This window comes from Cygnus atratus, unplaced genomic scaffold (assembly GCF_013377495.2).
Source record: "Cygnus atratus isolate AKBS03 ecotype Queensland, Australia unplaced genomic scaffold, CAtr_DNAZoo_HiC_assembly HiC_scaffold_45, whole genome shotgun sequence".
In the NCBI taxonomy this organism is placed as follows: domain Eukaryota; kingdom Metazoa; phylum Chordata; class Aves; order Anseriformes; family Anatidae; genus Cygnus; species Cygnus atratus.
In genome coordinates, this window is record NW_026110051.1 from 106,437 (window position 1) to 121,481 (window position 15,045).

General features: G+C 41.2%; 1 pseudogene; it reads right to left on the reverse strand.

Annotated features, from left to right (window-relative positions):
• Positions 1-308: 308 nt before the first annotated feature.
• Positions 309-14,995, reverse strand: LOC118261217 (ATPase family AAA domain-containing protein 2-like; annotated as a pseudogene).
• Between the last annotated feature and the right edge of the window lie 50 nt (positions 14,996-15,045).

Here is a 15,045-nt window from a genome sequence, read left to right on the forward strand (position 1 = left end):
AATCAAAAAAACAGCACCTACAGAAATACGTGGGCTTGGCTTACATAATTACAGGAGCAACATCATTACGGAATAAACTGTGTGATGATTTTTGAGAGCTGTAACAGAAAAAATAGAGTGAAACTGAAGGCTAGAGCTAATAAATAGTGTAATCCTCCTCAGCAAGAATAAGGTGCTAAATGACCTGTTGGACTTTTCACTTACCACTTGAATTCTGCTCTTCTTCTCTTAGTGCTGAATGTCCAGGAAGCTTGGCACTCTCCTTTTCAGCATCAGGTTTAGTCATATCAAAATCTCCCCCGCTTCTCTCACTGTCTGTCTATCCCAGAAAATGCTATTTCGTTGCTATGTGTCTGTTGTTCTTGAAGAACACCTTCACTTTCTTCCACAAAATAATTTTGTGTGGACTCACCTTCAGCTTGATACATCATGTCAGAAACATTTTTTTCCAGAAACTCTTCTTCACCACTACCATTTTGGTCATCTTCCGGTACTTCATTCTCTTTATCGAATTGAAAACTCCTTCTTCTCTTTGCTGCAGTACCTGCAGATTTGTTCCTTCTGCGCTTTCTTTCTGACGCACCCACAAAGAGACAGCATAAAAAGTAATCCAAAACTTTACCAAAAGAATTCTTTCTTCAAAATCCATTATCTTCATCTTACTTGACTGACAAGGAAAACAAAGGAACTGAGGTCCCATTGTCTGTATCCCTACATATGTCGAGAAAAGAGTTGAAAGTTAATGGGGTCACTTTGCTATTAGATTTAAAAAAAAAAAAAAAACACACAACACAACTACATAATTTCATTCACAGAACAACCGCCTTCAAGATTTTACATGCAGAGGATTCTTACTTTGGACGGGAAGTATTAATACAATGTGAGGTTATTCGATCAAGTCACTTCCTGTCTTATTACGGGAACTAATACAGATGAACATCAGAAAAGCCTTTGGAAATAAGCTCTTCTTCGAGTCTGTTATCAAGCTGCAGACTTCAAAAGCTGAATACGTGTTTGGAAGAGTTTGATTAAAGAGACAATTTTGAGGGAATATTCAAAGGAGAAAAAAAATGTAAGGACTTATACCTCGTATGCTTCCTTATTCAGTTCACCTTTTGTGAAAAAACAAACTTTGTGGTTTTGCCCAACAGAAAAGCCCAACATTCGTGGTATTCACAAAGTATTGCAAAAGGATATGGGGAAGTCCGTGGCAAAATTCCCACTCACACTAGTTAGACTTCCCTCCTTCAGCTGCAATCACAGTATGAGGTAGCAAAGATTTCAGCATTTGGGGAAGAGAGGGGTGGAATGGGGGAAAAATACCATTCTGCATAATTAAAAACTAGCTGACTATTCAGAAACTCCCATGCACAACATTTTTTACCTCAAGAATTAGCAATTTAGGGGCTATTAGATGTCAGTTGGGTCATCAAAGCCAGTTTTCTATACTGTAAACCAACTTTCTTTGAACTTGAGTTCATAACTATATTGAATGAATGACCTCTGGATTTCTCTCTCACATTTTGAAGTAAACTCGAAAACGTAAGGCCTCTGGCACAAAGAGCCAGGCATCAGAGAAACCTGTTATGTCACCAGAACAGAGAAGGTAGGAATGACATGAGCAACGGAATGAAATGCAACTTGCCATTACAAAGGGGTGTACTGGCATCTACAGGTGCCGCTGTCATCTTTGCATTTTCCTTACTCTCTTGATCCGCTTTGTTGTATTCAGTAGCAGGGTTTTGCTGTGGCGTCTCGGAGCCGTTACACGGAGCACGCGCTGGAGAGGTGAGACCTTGCAATAAAGAATAGGTAGCAAAGATCTTTGTCTGGCATTTTCGGTTACAAATGCAGAGACAAGTCTTAAAAACCATAGCATCAAAGCACATACCTCTTTTCTCACAAGATTCTTTAAGTTCTTCCCAAAGTCACCCAAACTCTGCATCCATTTCTTTCATCACTATAGAATATGCAGTGTCTTGCAAAACATAGGCTCTGTTCCTAACGAGAGGATCTGAAATTTTACAGACATTCACTGAATATTGTCTACCAACCGATGAAACTATTTGGATCACAGAAAAATTTGCTCTCTTCATAGGCTGGTTCTGAAAGGTTATCTCAGTGAATAGTTTCAGCATAACAACATAGAAGTTAGTTATTAAAACAAAAGCACTAGTTCCTTGTGAACACAGATCCCAATTCCATGCCCAAGTAGCAAAATGCTAAAATATTTACAACCCGGTAAGAAATGTTCTCTGTGGATATCCAAAATCATCTAATCCATCCAGACTACTGTCCACACACAGCATTTATCCATCTATACATCTGGCAGATTTTTTAAACTAGGCATAAAAAGCACATCCTCACCTGCAGGTCTTTGATCTGGGTTGTATTCTAAGGCATTGTTACAGATCAGATCAATATCCTTCAGAAAGTCTCCTGCACTTAGGTATTGGGGCGAGTCAATTTTACTGAGGACTGTTGAAAGATCCATTGCCTCTTTAATGATTGTTGCATAACCAGGTACCTGCCAATCAAATAGATGTGTTCAGAGGTTTTCTTAGACTTGCACGCTGTCTACCAAAATTATTTGGAAAAACTTTCAATAAATGTCTTCTTAAAACCCTGAATACTTGTGACGCATCAGAAGATGCTGAAATTAACCACTTCACTTCTCAAAATGGAAGGGCTCTTTCAACTGGCGTTACAGCTGCTACGAGAAGAAAAAAAGAAGTAGAGAGGTCAGAAGCATGTGCATGGTAGAGAACAAACACCGAGGGTGGGAGAGTCATTTCCCTTTGCTTCAGAAAAATCACAGCGATGAAATCTGAGTAAGCCGTCCGACATTCTCTTTGTTGTTGACATTGAGAAAAAGGCGCACGAATTGCACCTCTGAAGCATCTATTCCAGGCATCTACTTTAGAATGGGATAACTGGGCTCAGGGGTGCTGATTTCTTTACTCAGACCGTAAGAGGAGCCTAATGACTAGTTTGCATGAGGACATATGTATTTGTCTAGATGTTTCTCACCTCAAGAACCTAGGAGGAAAGGGGAAGAAAAGTCAGTGGGTGCCTACGTGAACAGGACTTTGCTGATACGCGGGCATATTCCAGTTACATCTGTCTTTCAAGCATATGCCCCTAGTTTAGACTTTTTGAATACATGAAAGGAGAAAAAGGGACCTAAGCAGCAAATGGGAGGAAAAAGAAAACACACAGCACTTAAGGCTGATCTCATATTGAGGAGTTCCAGATGAAACAGACAACAGAATCTCAAAACTTCTTTTACAAACTGCTGCTTCTCCTCCTGTTCCCACAGAAACTGACAGCCCAATACAGAGCTTCAGACTTCAGTAAAATAGTCCTGTAAATACAGTTTGTAATCACAAAGAAAGATCTCTGTGCTTTTCAGTGCTCTAACGTGCCTACATATCAAAGCCTTTTCATGAGCAAACTGTGTTGGCATTTGGTCTGACCAGGGCTTTCAGCGAATAATCCGATCACAGATATTGGAGAGCCAGCAGAAGTAAAAGCCCTGCCTGCTTCTTGCAAAATCACAACAGTGCAGTCCTAAAAACAAAGTTAAACCTTCCTTCCCCAAAATGCTGAGAAATACAAACCCTACCACTTACAGGGCAACCAGGCGATCAGGCTCAGTCAGCACGGGTTTATGAAGGGTAGGTCCTGCTTGACAAACCTGATCTCCTTCTATGACAAAGTGACACGCTTAGTGGATGAGGGAAAGGCTGTGGATGTGGTCTACCTTGACTTCAGTACGGCTTTTGACACCGTTTCCCACAACATTCTCCTCAGAAAACTGGCTGCTCGTGGCTTGGACTGGTGTACGCTTCGTTGGGTTAAAAACTGGCTTGATAGCCTGGGCCCAAAGAGTTGTGGTGAATGGAGTCAAATCCAGTTGGAGGCCGGTCACTAGTGGAGTCCCCCAGGGCTCAGCACTGGCACCAGTCCTCTTCAATATCCTTATCGATGATCTGGATGAGGGGATTGAGTGCACCCTCAGTAAGTTTGCAGACGACACCAAGTTAGGTGCGTGTGTCCATCTGCTCGAGGGTAGCAAGGCTCTGCAGGAGGATCTGGATAGGCTGGACCGATGGGCTGAGGTCAACTGTATGAAGTTCAACAAGGCCAAGTGCCGGGTCCTGCACCTGAGGCGTAACAACCCCAAGCAGCGCTACAGGCTGCGAGATGACTGGTTGGAAAGCTGCCTGGCCGAGAAGGACCTGGGAGTACTGGTTGATAGTCGGCTGAATATGAGCCAGCAGTGTGCTCAGGTGGCCAAGAAGGCCAACAGCATCCTGGCTTGTATAAGAAGCAGCGTGGCCAGCAGGGCTAGGGAAGTGATTGTCCCCTTGTACTAGGCTCTGGTGAGGCCGCACCTCGAGTACTGTGTTCAGTTTTGGGCCCCTTGCTACAAGAAGGACGTCGAAGTGCTCGAGAGAGTCCAGAGAAGGGCGACGAGGCTGGTGAGGGGTCTGGAGAACAAGTCTTATGAGGAGCGGCTGAGGGAGCTGGGCTTGTTCAGCCTGGAGAAGAGGAGGCTCAGGGGCGACCTTATCGCTCTCTACAGGTACCTTAAAGGAGGCTGTAGCGAGGTGGGGGTTGGTCTGTTCTCCCATGTGCCTGGGGACAGGACAAGGGGGAATGGGCTAAAGTTGTGCCAGGGGACGTTTAGGTTGGATATTAGGAAGAACTTCTTTACTGAAAGGGTTGTTAGGCATTGGAATAGGCTGCCCAGGCAAGTGGTTGAGTCACCATCCCTGGAGGTCCTTAAGAGACGTTTAGATGTTGAGCTTAGTGATATGGTTTAGCGGAGGACTTGTTAGTGTTAGGTAAGAGGTTGGACTGGATGATCCTGGAGGTCTCTTCCAACCTAGACGATTCTGTGATTCTGTGATACAAACACTGAGAAATTACAAATACACACAGATAAGATGGTACGCACAGATCAACACTCGTTTACCTTCTGTGGGTCAACGGGCTTTGTAAATTCCATGAAACGTCTGTCAGTGGCAAGTCTCTGAGTAACCTCCCTTAAGAAAATGCTAAGTTCACGCAACGTATCCTCCGCTTCCTCCTCCAGCAGTCCTACTTCTTCCTCTGTCGGCTCTTGAGGCTCAGCTGGTGATGCTACAGGCAGGACTTCCAATGTCCGGCGAACTTCAATTAATCAGGAAAAATTAGCCAATTCACAGTACTCACATACAAGCATATGAAAAATTACCGATAGAAAATGACCAGCAAAGGAAATACCAAATAGCTAGTAACTTACAGTTAGGAAGGTTTTAGATGTATTTCTTACATCCTCACCTGCTTTCTTTACCGGAGGCTTAGCAGTTCCATCTAGAATTAGGTCCTCAAAAATTCTTGCTCTGTCCTCCTTACTCGTAAACTTCTCCAAATTCCTTAAGAAAGCATTTTTGGATCTAAAGCAGAAGGAGAAAAAACATTTCAGATTTAAGGCCACAAAAAAATCATACTCTATTCCAAAAAGATGAGTACCTGTTAAAATTAGTAATAACCTGAAGAAGACAAACTGAAGCTATCTTCTTGGCCTTAAAAGGCTAGATTTTCACAGCTTAGCATGGCAAGTTCAAATATCACCTTTAAGAAACACCTGCAGAATTACATCTCAATGAAAGGATTGCACGATACACTGATGAAGTCATGGCATTCGCCACATCCAAGACCGCTTACTTTGTATTTACTTGCCTTGCTGCCCTTTAGTTAGAACCTTGATGGCTATAGAGGGAAGAGAAAGGCTTCAGTAGACAAGTGAGGGCTTTTTGCTGAGTTTTTATTTCTGTACCAAAAGAAGGTGTCTGAAGTAGCTAGTACTTCTTGCGTTTCCTCCATTAGTCAATTTCTAGTATCAAAAGGTAGGTAAGGAATTTCAATACTTATTTTAGAAGGAATTTAGAACCAGCACAAAAAACTTCTGCGGAAACTTAAGCACTTTCAAAGCAGTTGACAATAAACACACCTAGGTAAGACCCATTTTCTCCCCCAGTAACTGAGACAAAATAATCAGAATGAGAACAGCTTGTTCCTGTTTTGAACACCTTCCTTTAATGTAAACGCTCAGAAGTCAACCAAGTTATGCATGTACTTTTACTGCAGTTTGTTTAGGAATACAACTAAAAATTGATTTCAAAGTTCCTTAAGCAGAAATTGGATCTCGGCTTTCCAGCTTAGAAAGCTTTGGCTCATATGAAGAAAGAAGCTGATTTTTTTATTAAAGCGTTTCAATTCTCTACTAAATTGCATTATTAGCAGTTTACCCAGTACAGCATGAAATGACAGACTGTCAGAAGAAATCTCTTCAGTAAAAATATCTTTTCCTCATTTACATTTCAAGCACTGCATATTTTGCACAAATTATGCTGGTGCTGTCTTCTGAGCATTTCCGATCACCTAGTGAAAAGGAATGCTTGGATAAGAAAACTAAAACACGTAGAGTAGCCTGTTAAGACGTAACTATCCAGTCATGTAACGGGTCTGTCCTTACTTGTACGGCTCACAAATGTTTTTACTAAAGGTAAAAATATTTTAAGATGGTGATGCCAAACAACAAAAAGGATTTCCTGCCTAAATGTAAAAACACCAAATCTGCTTATGTTTATTTTTTCGAGTTAAAACCACATCAGTTTGTAAACTGAAGCGTTTTGTGAATTTTAATGCTTTGATTGCACATACTGCAACAGCACAAGTTGTATATGTACATGTAAAAACAAAACAAACAGAAGCCCCAGACCTTAGCTGCCTTACAGATAGAATAAAAAACAAGGCTACGAAAAGTACACCACATGCAGTCTGATACAGAGCCATCTACTGGGAGCACACAGTCCTGTAAGGCAATGAGAACTACTTTCTGGATCCCACTGAGAGCAGCATTTCTTTCCACAAAGAGAGGTCTATTAACAGCACCTCCCAGCCTCCTGAGCTGCTAGCAACATCCTCACTGTAAAATTTGGTATGGAAAATGTGGATGTGTACAACATCCATCATGTTTATGGTTTTCTCTAAAAGAAAAGTGGATTTTCAGACAGAAGCAAACATAACAGCACATGAAAACAAGGCCACCTCCATTACCAACGAATTTTGCTTACCTTACTTGCAACTCAATTGATCCTTTACATACAGTCAATGAATCCTATGAGAATAAAAAGAAAAAAGATACCTCTCCGCATATTTCTTCTGGCGGTGCAATGTTTGTAAACAGAATGGATAGCTCCAGGGTGTGAACGGGAAACTTCTCCAAAGCATGCAACACCGCGGGTGCCAAATAAGAAACCTGGCCATATCCCGCTTTTCCTGCTATTAGCAGATGGGGCTGACATGATGGCGGTTTGTAGTAAGCACTCCTAGAACAAGAGTCATAAGAAAACAAGTTTAGAAATGAGGTGCTGAATAGACACACGGATGTTCCAAGTACTTTTCCTATATACTTCCCCCCACCCCCCCGCCCCCCAAATAATCTCCATCTTCCAGCAAATAATAAGCTGTTCTGTGATCAGGAAGACTATCAAAGCCCATTTTCTTACAATCTTGTGCCATACCTCCCCCTAAGAAATCCTGTCCATCTCTATCATGTCTGCTATTCGTTTGGCTGGGCTAAGTAATGACTCCTCAAGTGTACACATGGACTGTCTAACCAAATACATAGACGACACCTGATCTGCTACCTGATATGGGGGAGCACAGCAAGCTTTCTCAGCACACACCAATCTGGATCTCATCACTTCCCATATACACCAGTCTTCAGAAGGTCTCAAGTTTAAGTACCTGAGAGATCTCTACATCTGTCAAGTTTAGCCGAAATGTGGCCCTAGTTACTGGAGAAGGTAGCAAGAAAGGAGCAGAACAGCTTTTCTAGAAAAAAATGGATGTGGGCGCTGAACCACACGGGCCATATCTAAAGCAGCACACAACTGGATTGGTTAAATGACAGCGGTACATTAAACACATGTAAGATTTCCAGCTAATTTATTCAGTCATTCTAATTGTTTCATCTTCTTCCCTTATGTTTCCTAGTCGTTATTAAACCAAGATTGCGAATTAATAGCCTGGCAATCTTGCTTTCCTACTAGGAAATATATTTGCGAGAAGCATTTGCTTTTTTTCCCACTACAATAAGGCTGTACCTTTACTGGCTTAAATCAAAGATGCTAGAGAGTTAACTTTGCTCAAAAGGACAGAACATTTTCTGGACAGCACAGCAACAGAAAGTGAGAAAAATAACTGACCCGACTGTGACAACACAATCTAACTTTCCAACCGTGGGCTTACGTGACTTCCACATTAAAATACCAAAAGATAACACAATTTGGTGGCTTAATGGTAACAAATAAAAACACCGTTTGAATTTTTCTCAAGGCGTTTTAACAAGCCATTTCTCAGTTTTCTTTCTGCTACAGAATTCACTACTCGTTTAGCAGTCCTGGAAAACAGAAGGGCAAAAGGTGGCAACACCAATCCAGAAAGTTGGCTATTTTTAGCTAAAAGGACAGACAGCACGTTTACGTGGTCTTGAGTCTTTCAAAGAATGCCATGGATTAAGTAGACATGTTCTAGTAGTCTGCGGATCACTTTGGCTCAGGAAGAGAAGCCTGGGCTTTTCCCTTTGATCATTTAGAGCAACTTACTTCATTGGAACTTTAGTCCCTTCACACTTTCTTCTTGAGAATACCGAGCACCCCTTCAACACACAAACTTGATGTTGCCCCTTCATCTACCAACCCTCACACTTTTAACAGCCGAAACTGTTTACAAAGACTCAGCAGTCCTAAGAATGTAAACATAATGGGGACCCATCTTTCTTTACCTGCAGAAACAGAGGAATTTTTCCTCGGGTCTGTCAGGCATTTTATCTGGTAGTTCATCTCCAGAGATTGAGGATGCGTCGTCATCACTGTCAAGTATATCATCTTGTAAAATAGGATTTAAATTGTCTGAAAGACAAAAGAGGTTTGTTAACTTTCCTGAATAGCCTGTGCCCCTTTCTCTTGCATTAATACAGCTTCTAAATCAGTGCCAAAACCCTTGCTTCATTTGAGGGCATACACCGAATGCTATTTCCTAGAGTTCATCCCACCACAGATCTAAGGAGACGGCACAAGTCTCTGTAAAGCTGTCTTAGGTCCCATTGACGTGTATGTATAAGGTACGCTACTCTGTTGGTGATTTTTCTTCCCCCTTAGAATAAAGGATTAGGAACAATTTCTGGAGCTGCTAAATAGCTATAAAAACAAGACCCTTTCTTTCTGGAGGAGGCTCCCACAATGAAAGCATGGGGATTAAGGATGTGCTGGTCACAGAATTCCATTCGTCTACGACTACTGAGACCTGGCAGAGAGACCAATGCGTCTTTCACGTAAGGCTCCTTAAAGATAACTGAAGGAGAAGATAGAAGGCAGACAGCAGAGGGGGAGCGCAATTACCAATCCCCTAGCCTCTCTGCTTCCACAATCATTTAAATTAGGAGACTGGTGAAAAATCATGATAGCTAAAACAATATTTAGCTTAAACCAGTTATACTTGTATCCTGGTCCCGATGTTCTTCAGAAAGGAATTAAAAACACCAACCTAAAAATGCTTCCCCTCCAAGTAGCTGAGTTTTTATTTTTAAAGGAAAAGAGGTGCCTTACACTTCAAACCTTCAGTCAACCTCTACAAATGCTGATTGTCTTAGCTACTGTCAGAAGCAGGATGCTTTAGCAGAGAACGCATAGTCCTCTACCGGGTGCTGAGTCACTCAGAGCTTCCATTTGGCATTTCAGTTTAGAATCCAGAATAAAACCTATGCATTATATTCCAGATATTCCCAAAATAAACACACGCACATGCAAATAATAACATTCTACCATCATTATGTCTGAAACGTTTCTGTATGCTGATTGCACAAACCACAAGTTTTTGCTCTGGCAGAATTTTAAAGAAGTGGATGCTACGGTTATACCTTGCTGTCGGTCCTTCTTTAGCGCAAGCTCTGCATGCGGAAATGTCTTCTGCGCGGCTTGTAAAATATTCGCTACTGAATTTTCAAAAAGCGGCTTAAAAATGGGTGATAGTGCTTGTCCAGGTGAAGCCACAATCCTGTTTGAAGCTGGAACAACCTTCTTCACAGCCATCAAAAAAGCCTTTGCTTTTAGTTTCATGGAATTAACGTCTAGTCGCAATTTCTCCCCACTTGCATAGATCGGAGGATAGCGTCGACACAGAGAGCACAGCGCAGCTTCAGCACATAAGGATTTTATATCTGCACCACATTACCTTAATAAACAAAAATCAGATGTTACATTAGTCAAGGCCCACGTTTACAATAGGCAACATTTAAAGAATTTGTAATGCCAAAACTAAACAGGTTAACAGGGACTTGAAAGTGCTACCGCCCTGCAGGGAAGTTTTCTTATGCTGCTCACTGCCTGATATCCTGTGCTTATTAAGCCAAAGCAGACTCCTCATCAAAACTATACTCTTGAGGAAGATGCCCCAAAACCATTCAATGTTCTCAGACAACAAGAAGAACGACAACAAAAAGTAAATAGATGAAAGCATCTAACTCTGATTGCTACGAAGGCGTGCCAGCTGACTCATGGACCAGTTGTGCAGCAAGGCACAAGAGCTTGGGTACTGCCTGCCACAAGCTAAGATTCTTTAGAACTTAGTCACAAGCATTAATCCATTTTGTTTTCAGTCTCACCAATGCATTTCTCAGCTAGCTCATCAAGCAACAGGTCCGGTGGCTTAGGGATCCGGTCACGAGTATGAATCTTGAAAATTTCTTTTCTAGCCTGGAAACAAAATCATCGCATTTTAGCTTGTCCTAAGTTTTCCTTGAAAACACCCACAAAAACAAACAAACCAAAAATCAAACAAACAAAAAACAATCTTCCCTCAAAACCCCTCATATATTAATACATTTTTCTTATTTGCTAAACTTTCAAGTGTTGTACAGTTACATACACTCTGCATTTTCAACCAGGAAATCCAGTATTTCTTAATTTGTTACACTGAACTTTTGATAGGAACCTGCAATGAAAGAAAAGGCATTTATACCTTCTATAATAAGTTTCCAAAATATGAGACCTAATGACCCAGAGGAAAATGCTGTAATGAAAAATTTATCCAGAAACAGATCTTTTTTCTCCAAAAAACTTCTCTAAAATTGAGCAAACTTTCATTGTGACAGTCTCATTAGTTCATCAAATTTGCTTTTCAGTCAGTAAATTCGCAGAAAGCACTTCTAGCGCTATGTTTCAAGCTGCTACAATTACTATAAAGAAGAAAATAATTATGACTCAAACTACTACCACTGATCCGGGGAACAATCAAATGCAAATACGTCCCCTATCCATTCATAAAGGAAGTATTGAGACCAAGAACACAACGTCAAGATGAAAGCGCCCACGTGGATTAAATAATTAAGCAAACGGGAACAACTTCAGAAATCAAAGATCTGATTATAGAACTAACTACTTGGCGGTACCATCTTGACCATATATATTCAGTACCAGATCTGCCCTCCACGGTACGACACAGTGTCTCCACATATCACTCTTTTGCTCACGTTGTAAGTTTTTTTTTCTATAAAGTTGGACTTTGCCACGTTAGCATTAACGTTGAATTTAAGTTCTCACCTCTTTATTTGGCAAGTTGAAGAGGAACTCTCTGTCAAAGCGTCCTGGTCTCCGTAAAGCAGGATCTATAGAACCTAGTCTGTTGGTGGCTCCGACTACCACAATCTCCCCTCTGTTGTCTATGCCATCCAGAAGTGTCAGAAGTGTTGAGACAATGGAACTAACAGAAAAACATAATTTAGACTTACCAGTTCAGTAAATTTTGTTACATTCCACATGACTTTCTTCCATGAGTAGTCAAAAAGGACAAGCTTTTTAAGGACAAGATTCATTTTAAGACATAAAAAAATAGGTAAGTTAACACAGACCACGTGCTGATATCAGGCTTAGTGTATTGTTTTCAACTATCGTTTAAAAGCACCTGAAATTTAGTGGCAATGAGTTACGAGTTTTCAGGATAAATTAATGTATTCACAGGAAATTAAGCAGGTCATTATCCTCTTTTTTATTCCCCAAAGATCAAGCAGATTTTAGGTAGGTGCAAAAATGTACTGCCTATGAATTTGGTCTTGTTTACTGCACTGCACAGGAGCGAGGCCATCTACCTCATCAAAGAAAATAACTGAAGGTCGCATCTGATAGGCCCACAATGAAAACACAGAGTAAAACAGCAGTATTTGAAGAAAAAATGCACAAAAACATTATGGTTGGAATGTCACCTAAACTCGATTTTTCACTTTAGCATCTGGGACCTCTACTTATAGAGCTAATGGACTATCTGGCATGACTAACAGAAGATGGCACTCTGTGGCAACCCACTGGTACTGGGCGACACGAAACAAATCATACCAGTACTTACTACAGCTTTTTGGCTACCATAAAAAACAAACAAACAAACAAACAAACAAAAAACAAACAAACAAACAAACCACGAGTCAGAACTTAATTCAATTACAGGTTCGGGAAGCAAGCTTCCTTTATGAGTTTAAATAACCATGCTTCCAGCCTGTATCTGTTTCCCTCTCATCCAAAGCCATCATCTCTTGCCTCCTGCAGACTTTTCAGTGGCTGTTTTGGTGGGAGGTAATCTCTTGCTTTGCAAAGTTTTCTCGTTTTGTTCCTTCCCCACACAACTCAGTTTCAAGCCCCTGATCCAAAGTAACAAAAAAAAAAAAAAAGAGCAAGTTCTACTTAAAAATGTTGACCATAAAAATGATGGTTTCAACTCTGACAGAATACATTGCACATTTCAACCTCACCTGTTCAAATAACGAGCGAAGCTGACCTTCTGATTCCCCCACCCATTGTCCCAGGCAGTCTGAAGCTTTTCTCATAAAAAACGGTATTTTCCTGTCACCTCGGCTACATTCGTTAGCAAGAGCACAAACAACCAGCGTCTTTGCCGTTCCTGGGGAGCCACAGAATAAACAGCCTCTGCAATAAAAAAGATTCAGATAGAAAAAAACATCATGATGAGTACCTCTTACAATCATCGTCTCTAGAACAAACAACTCATCTTTTCTAACCAAAACACATTATGTCTAAGGCAGCAGTAATAGCTGAAGTGTACGTAGAGTCAGAACAGATAGAAGTTCTGCATTCCTACAAGATTTCACAGGAAAACTTATTTTTTTCACCCAGAGAAATGAATAAGGGGGATAACTCAAGTGCACAAAACCTTCAAACAAGAGGGTACTGTCCCAGAAGGACACTTCCAAAACTGCTGACAAACTGGGTGATTACAGCAAACTGGAGCCAAACGAGCAAACTGCAGCACAGAATCTGAGAATGGGCTCAGTGGTGAATCACCAGTTAGTTCATTCTTCAGTGATAAACCACATATTCTTGTTTTCACAAAAGGCAGAATCTGATAGTAAAGCATTTAATTCTGCCTTCAAAAGCATTAAGTTACTGGGTTTGGTCTCTCAGACCATCTATTGCTGATGGCAAGTGAGAAAGTGTAAAGCTGGAAGGAAAAGTGATGCTTTAGCACTCAGAGAAAAAAAAAAAGAAAAAGAAAGCAAAAGTAGGTGGGAGAAACAACTGGGCTTTCAAGCAACGTATTACAATTGACTTCCACTAGATAATCCCTTCTTGCTTACAAACTAATCAAGCTGACTTGTACATAAAACTCTGAACAAAACCACTCCAACCCAACTTTTTAAAACCCAGGCACTTTTGAAGTATTTTCTCATTTTAAAACACCAGATAGTAAAACTTGAAGGTGCTGCTTATAGTTTTAATCTACATATATTCTGGATTTTATCCATTTTGAAGAAATTACTTTTTACTACTACTAAAACAAACGTTCAGCACTGCCAAAAATGTTGAAGCATGGAAGCATATTGATACCTTAATTGAACATTCCCCTGAAAACAGCTGACTTACAACTTATCGCTTTAATGAGTTACCTTGGGGGCTGAATATTGAATCTCTCAAAGACTTCTGGATAAAGGAGGGGAAAAATAACCATCTCTTTTAAAGCTGCAAGGTGTTCCGAAAGACCACCCATGTTATCAAATCCAACCTAAAGAGAAATTCAACACAACACAGATTATATGTTAAAGAAAGCAGCAACCTAGATACAGGTTTCATCAGAAATCATGTCAGCACAAAGGAAACATTCTGGACAATTTTAGAAGTTGCTTTAGAAAAAACGATCAGCAAAGGTAGCTGTAGATTCATATATACAATATAGCCATCAGTTAATTCAGTCAGAAATTTAAAAGGCTTCAAGTTCCTGAAAATTCTTGGAGCAGCTCGCAACCAAGGAAGTATTCTAAAATGACAGTTAGGACAATTTAGGAAAACAGTTACATTTGCCTGTAACAAATGATTGGAACTACACAGAACCATAGAATATCCCGGGTTGGAAGGGACCCATAAGGATCATCGAGTCCAACTCCTGGCACCACACAGGTCTACCCCAAAATTTAGGCCCTTCACCATCTTCATTGCCCTCCTCTGGACACTCTCCAACAGTTTTACATCCTTTTTGTACTGTGGTGCCCAGAACTGCACACAGCACTCAAGCTGAGGCCGCACCAGCGCAGAGTAGAGCGGGACAATCGCTTCCCTCGACCGACTAGCGATGCCATGCTTGATGCACCCCAGGATACGGCTGGCCCTCCTGGCTGCCAGGGCACACTACTGGCTCATATTCGACTTGCTATCAACCATAACCCCCAGATCCCTCTCTGCGGGGCTGCTCTCCAGTGTTCTGTCGCCCAGTCTGTACGTATAGCCAGGGTTGCCCCGTCCCAGGTGCAGGACCTGGCACTTGCTCTTGTTAAACTTCATGCGGCTGGTGATCGCCCAGCTCTCCAATCTGTCCAGATCTCTCTGCAAGGCCTTTCCACCCTCAACAGAGTCCACAACTCCTTCGAGTTTAGTGTCATTGGCAAAGTTGCTCAAAACACCTTCTAGTCCTACATCCAAATCATTTACA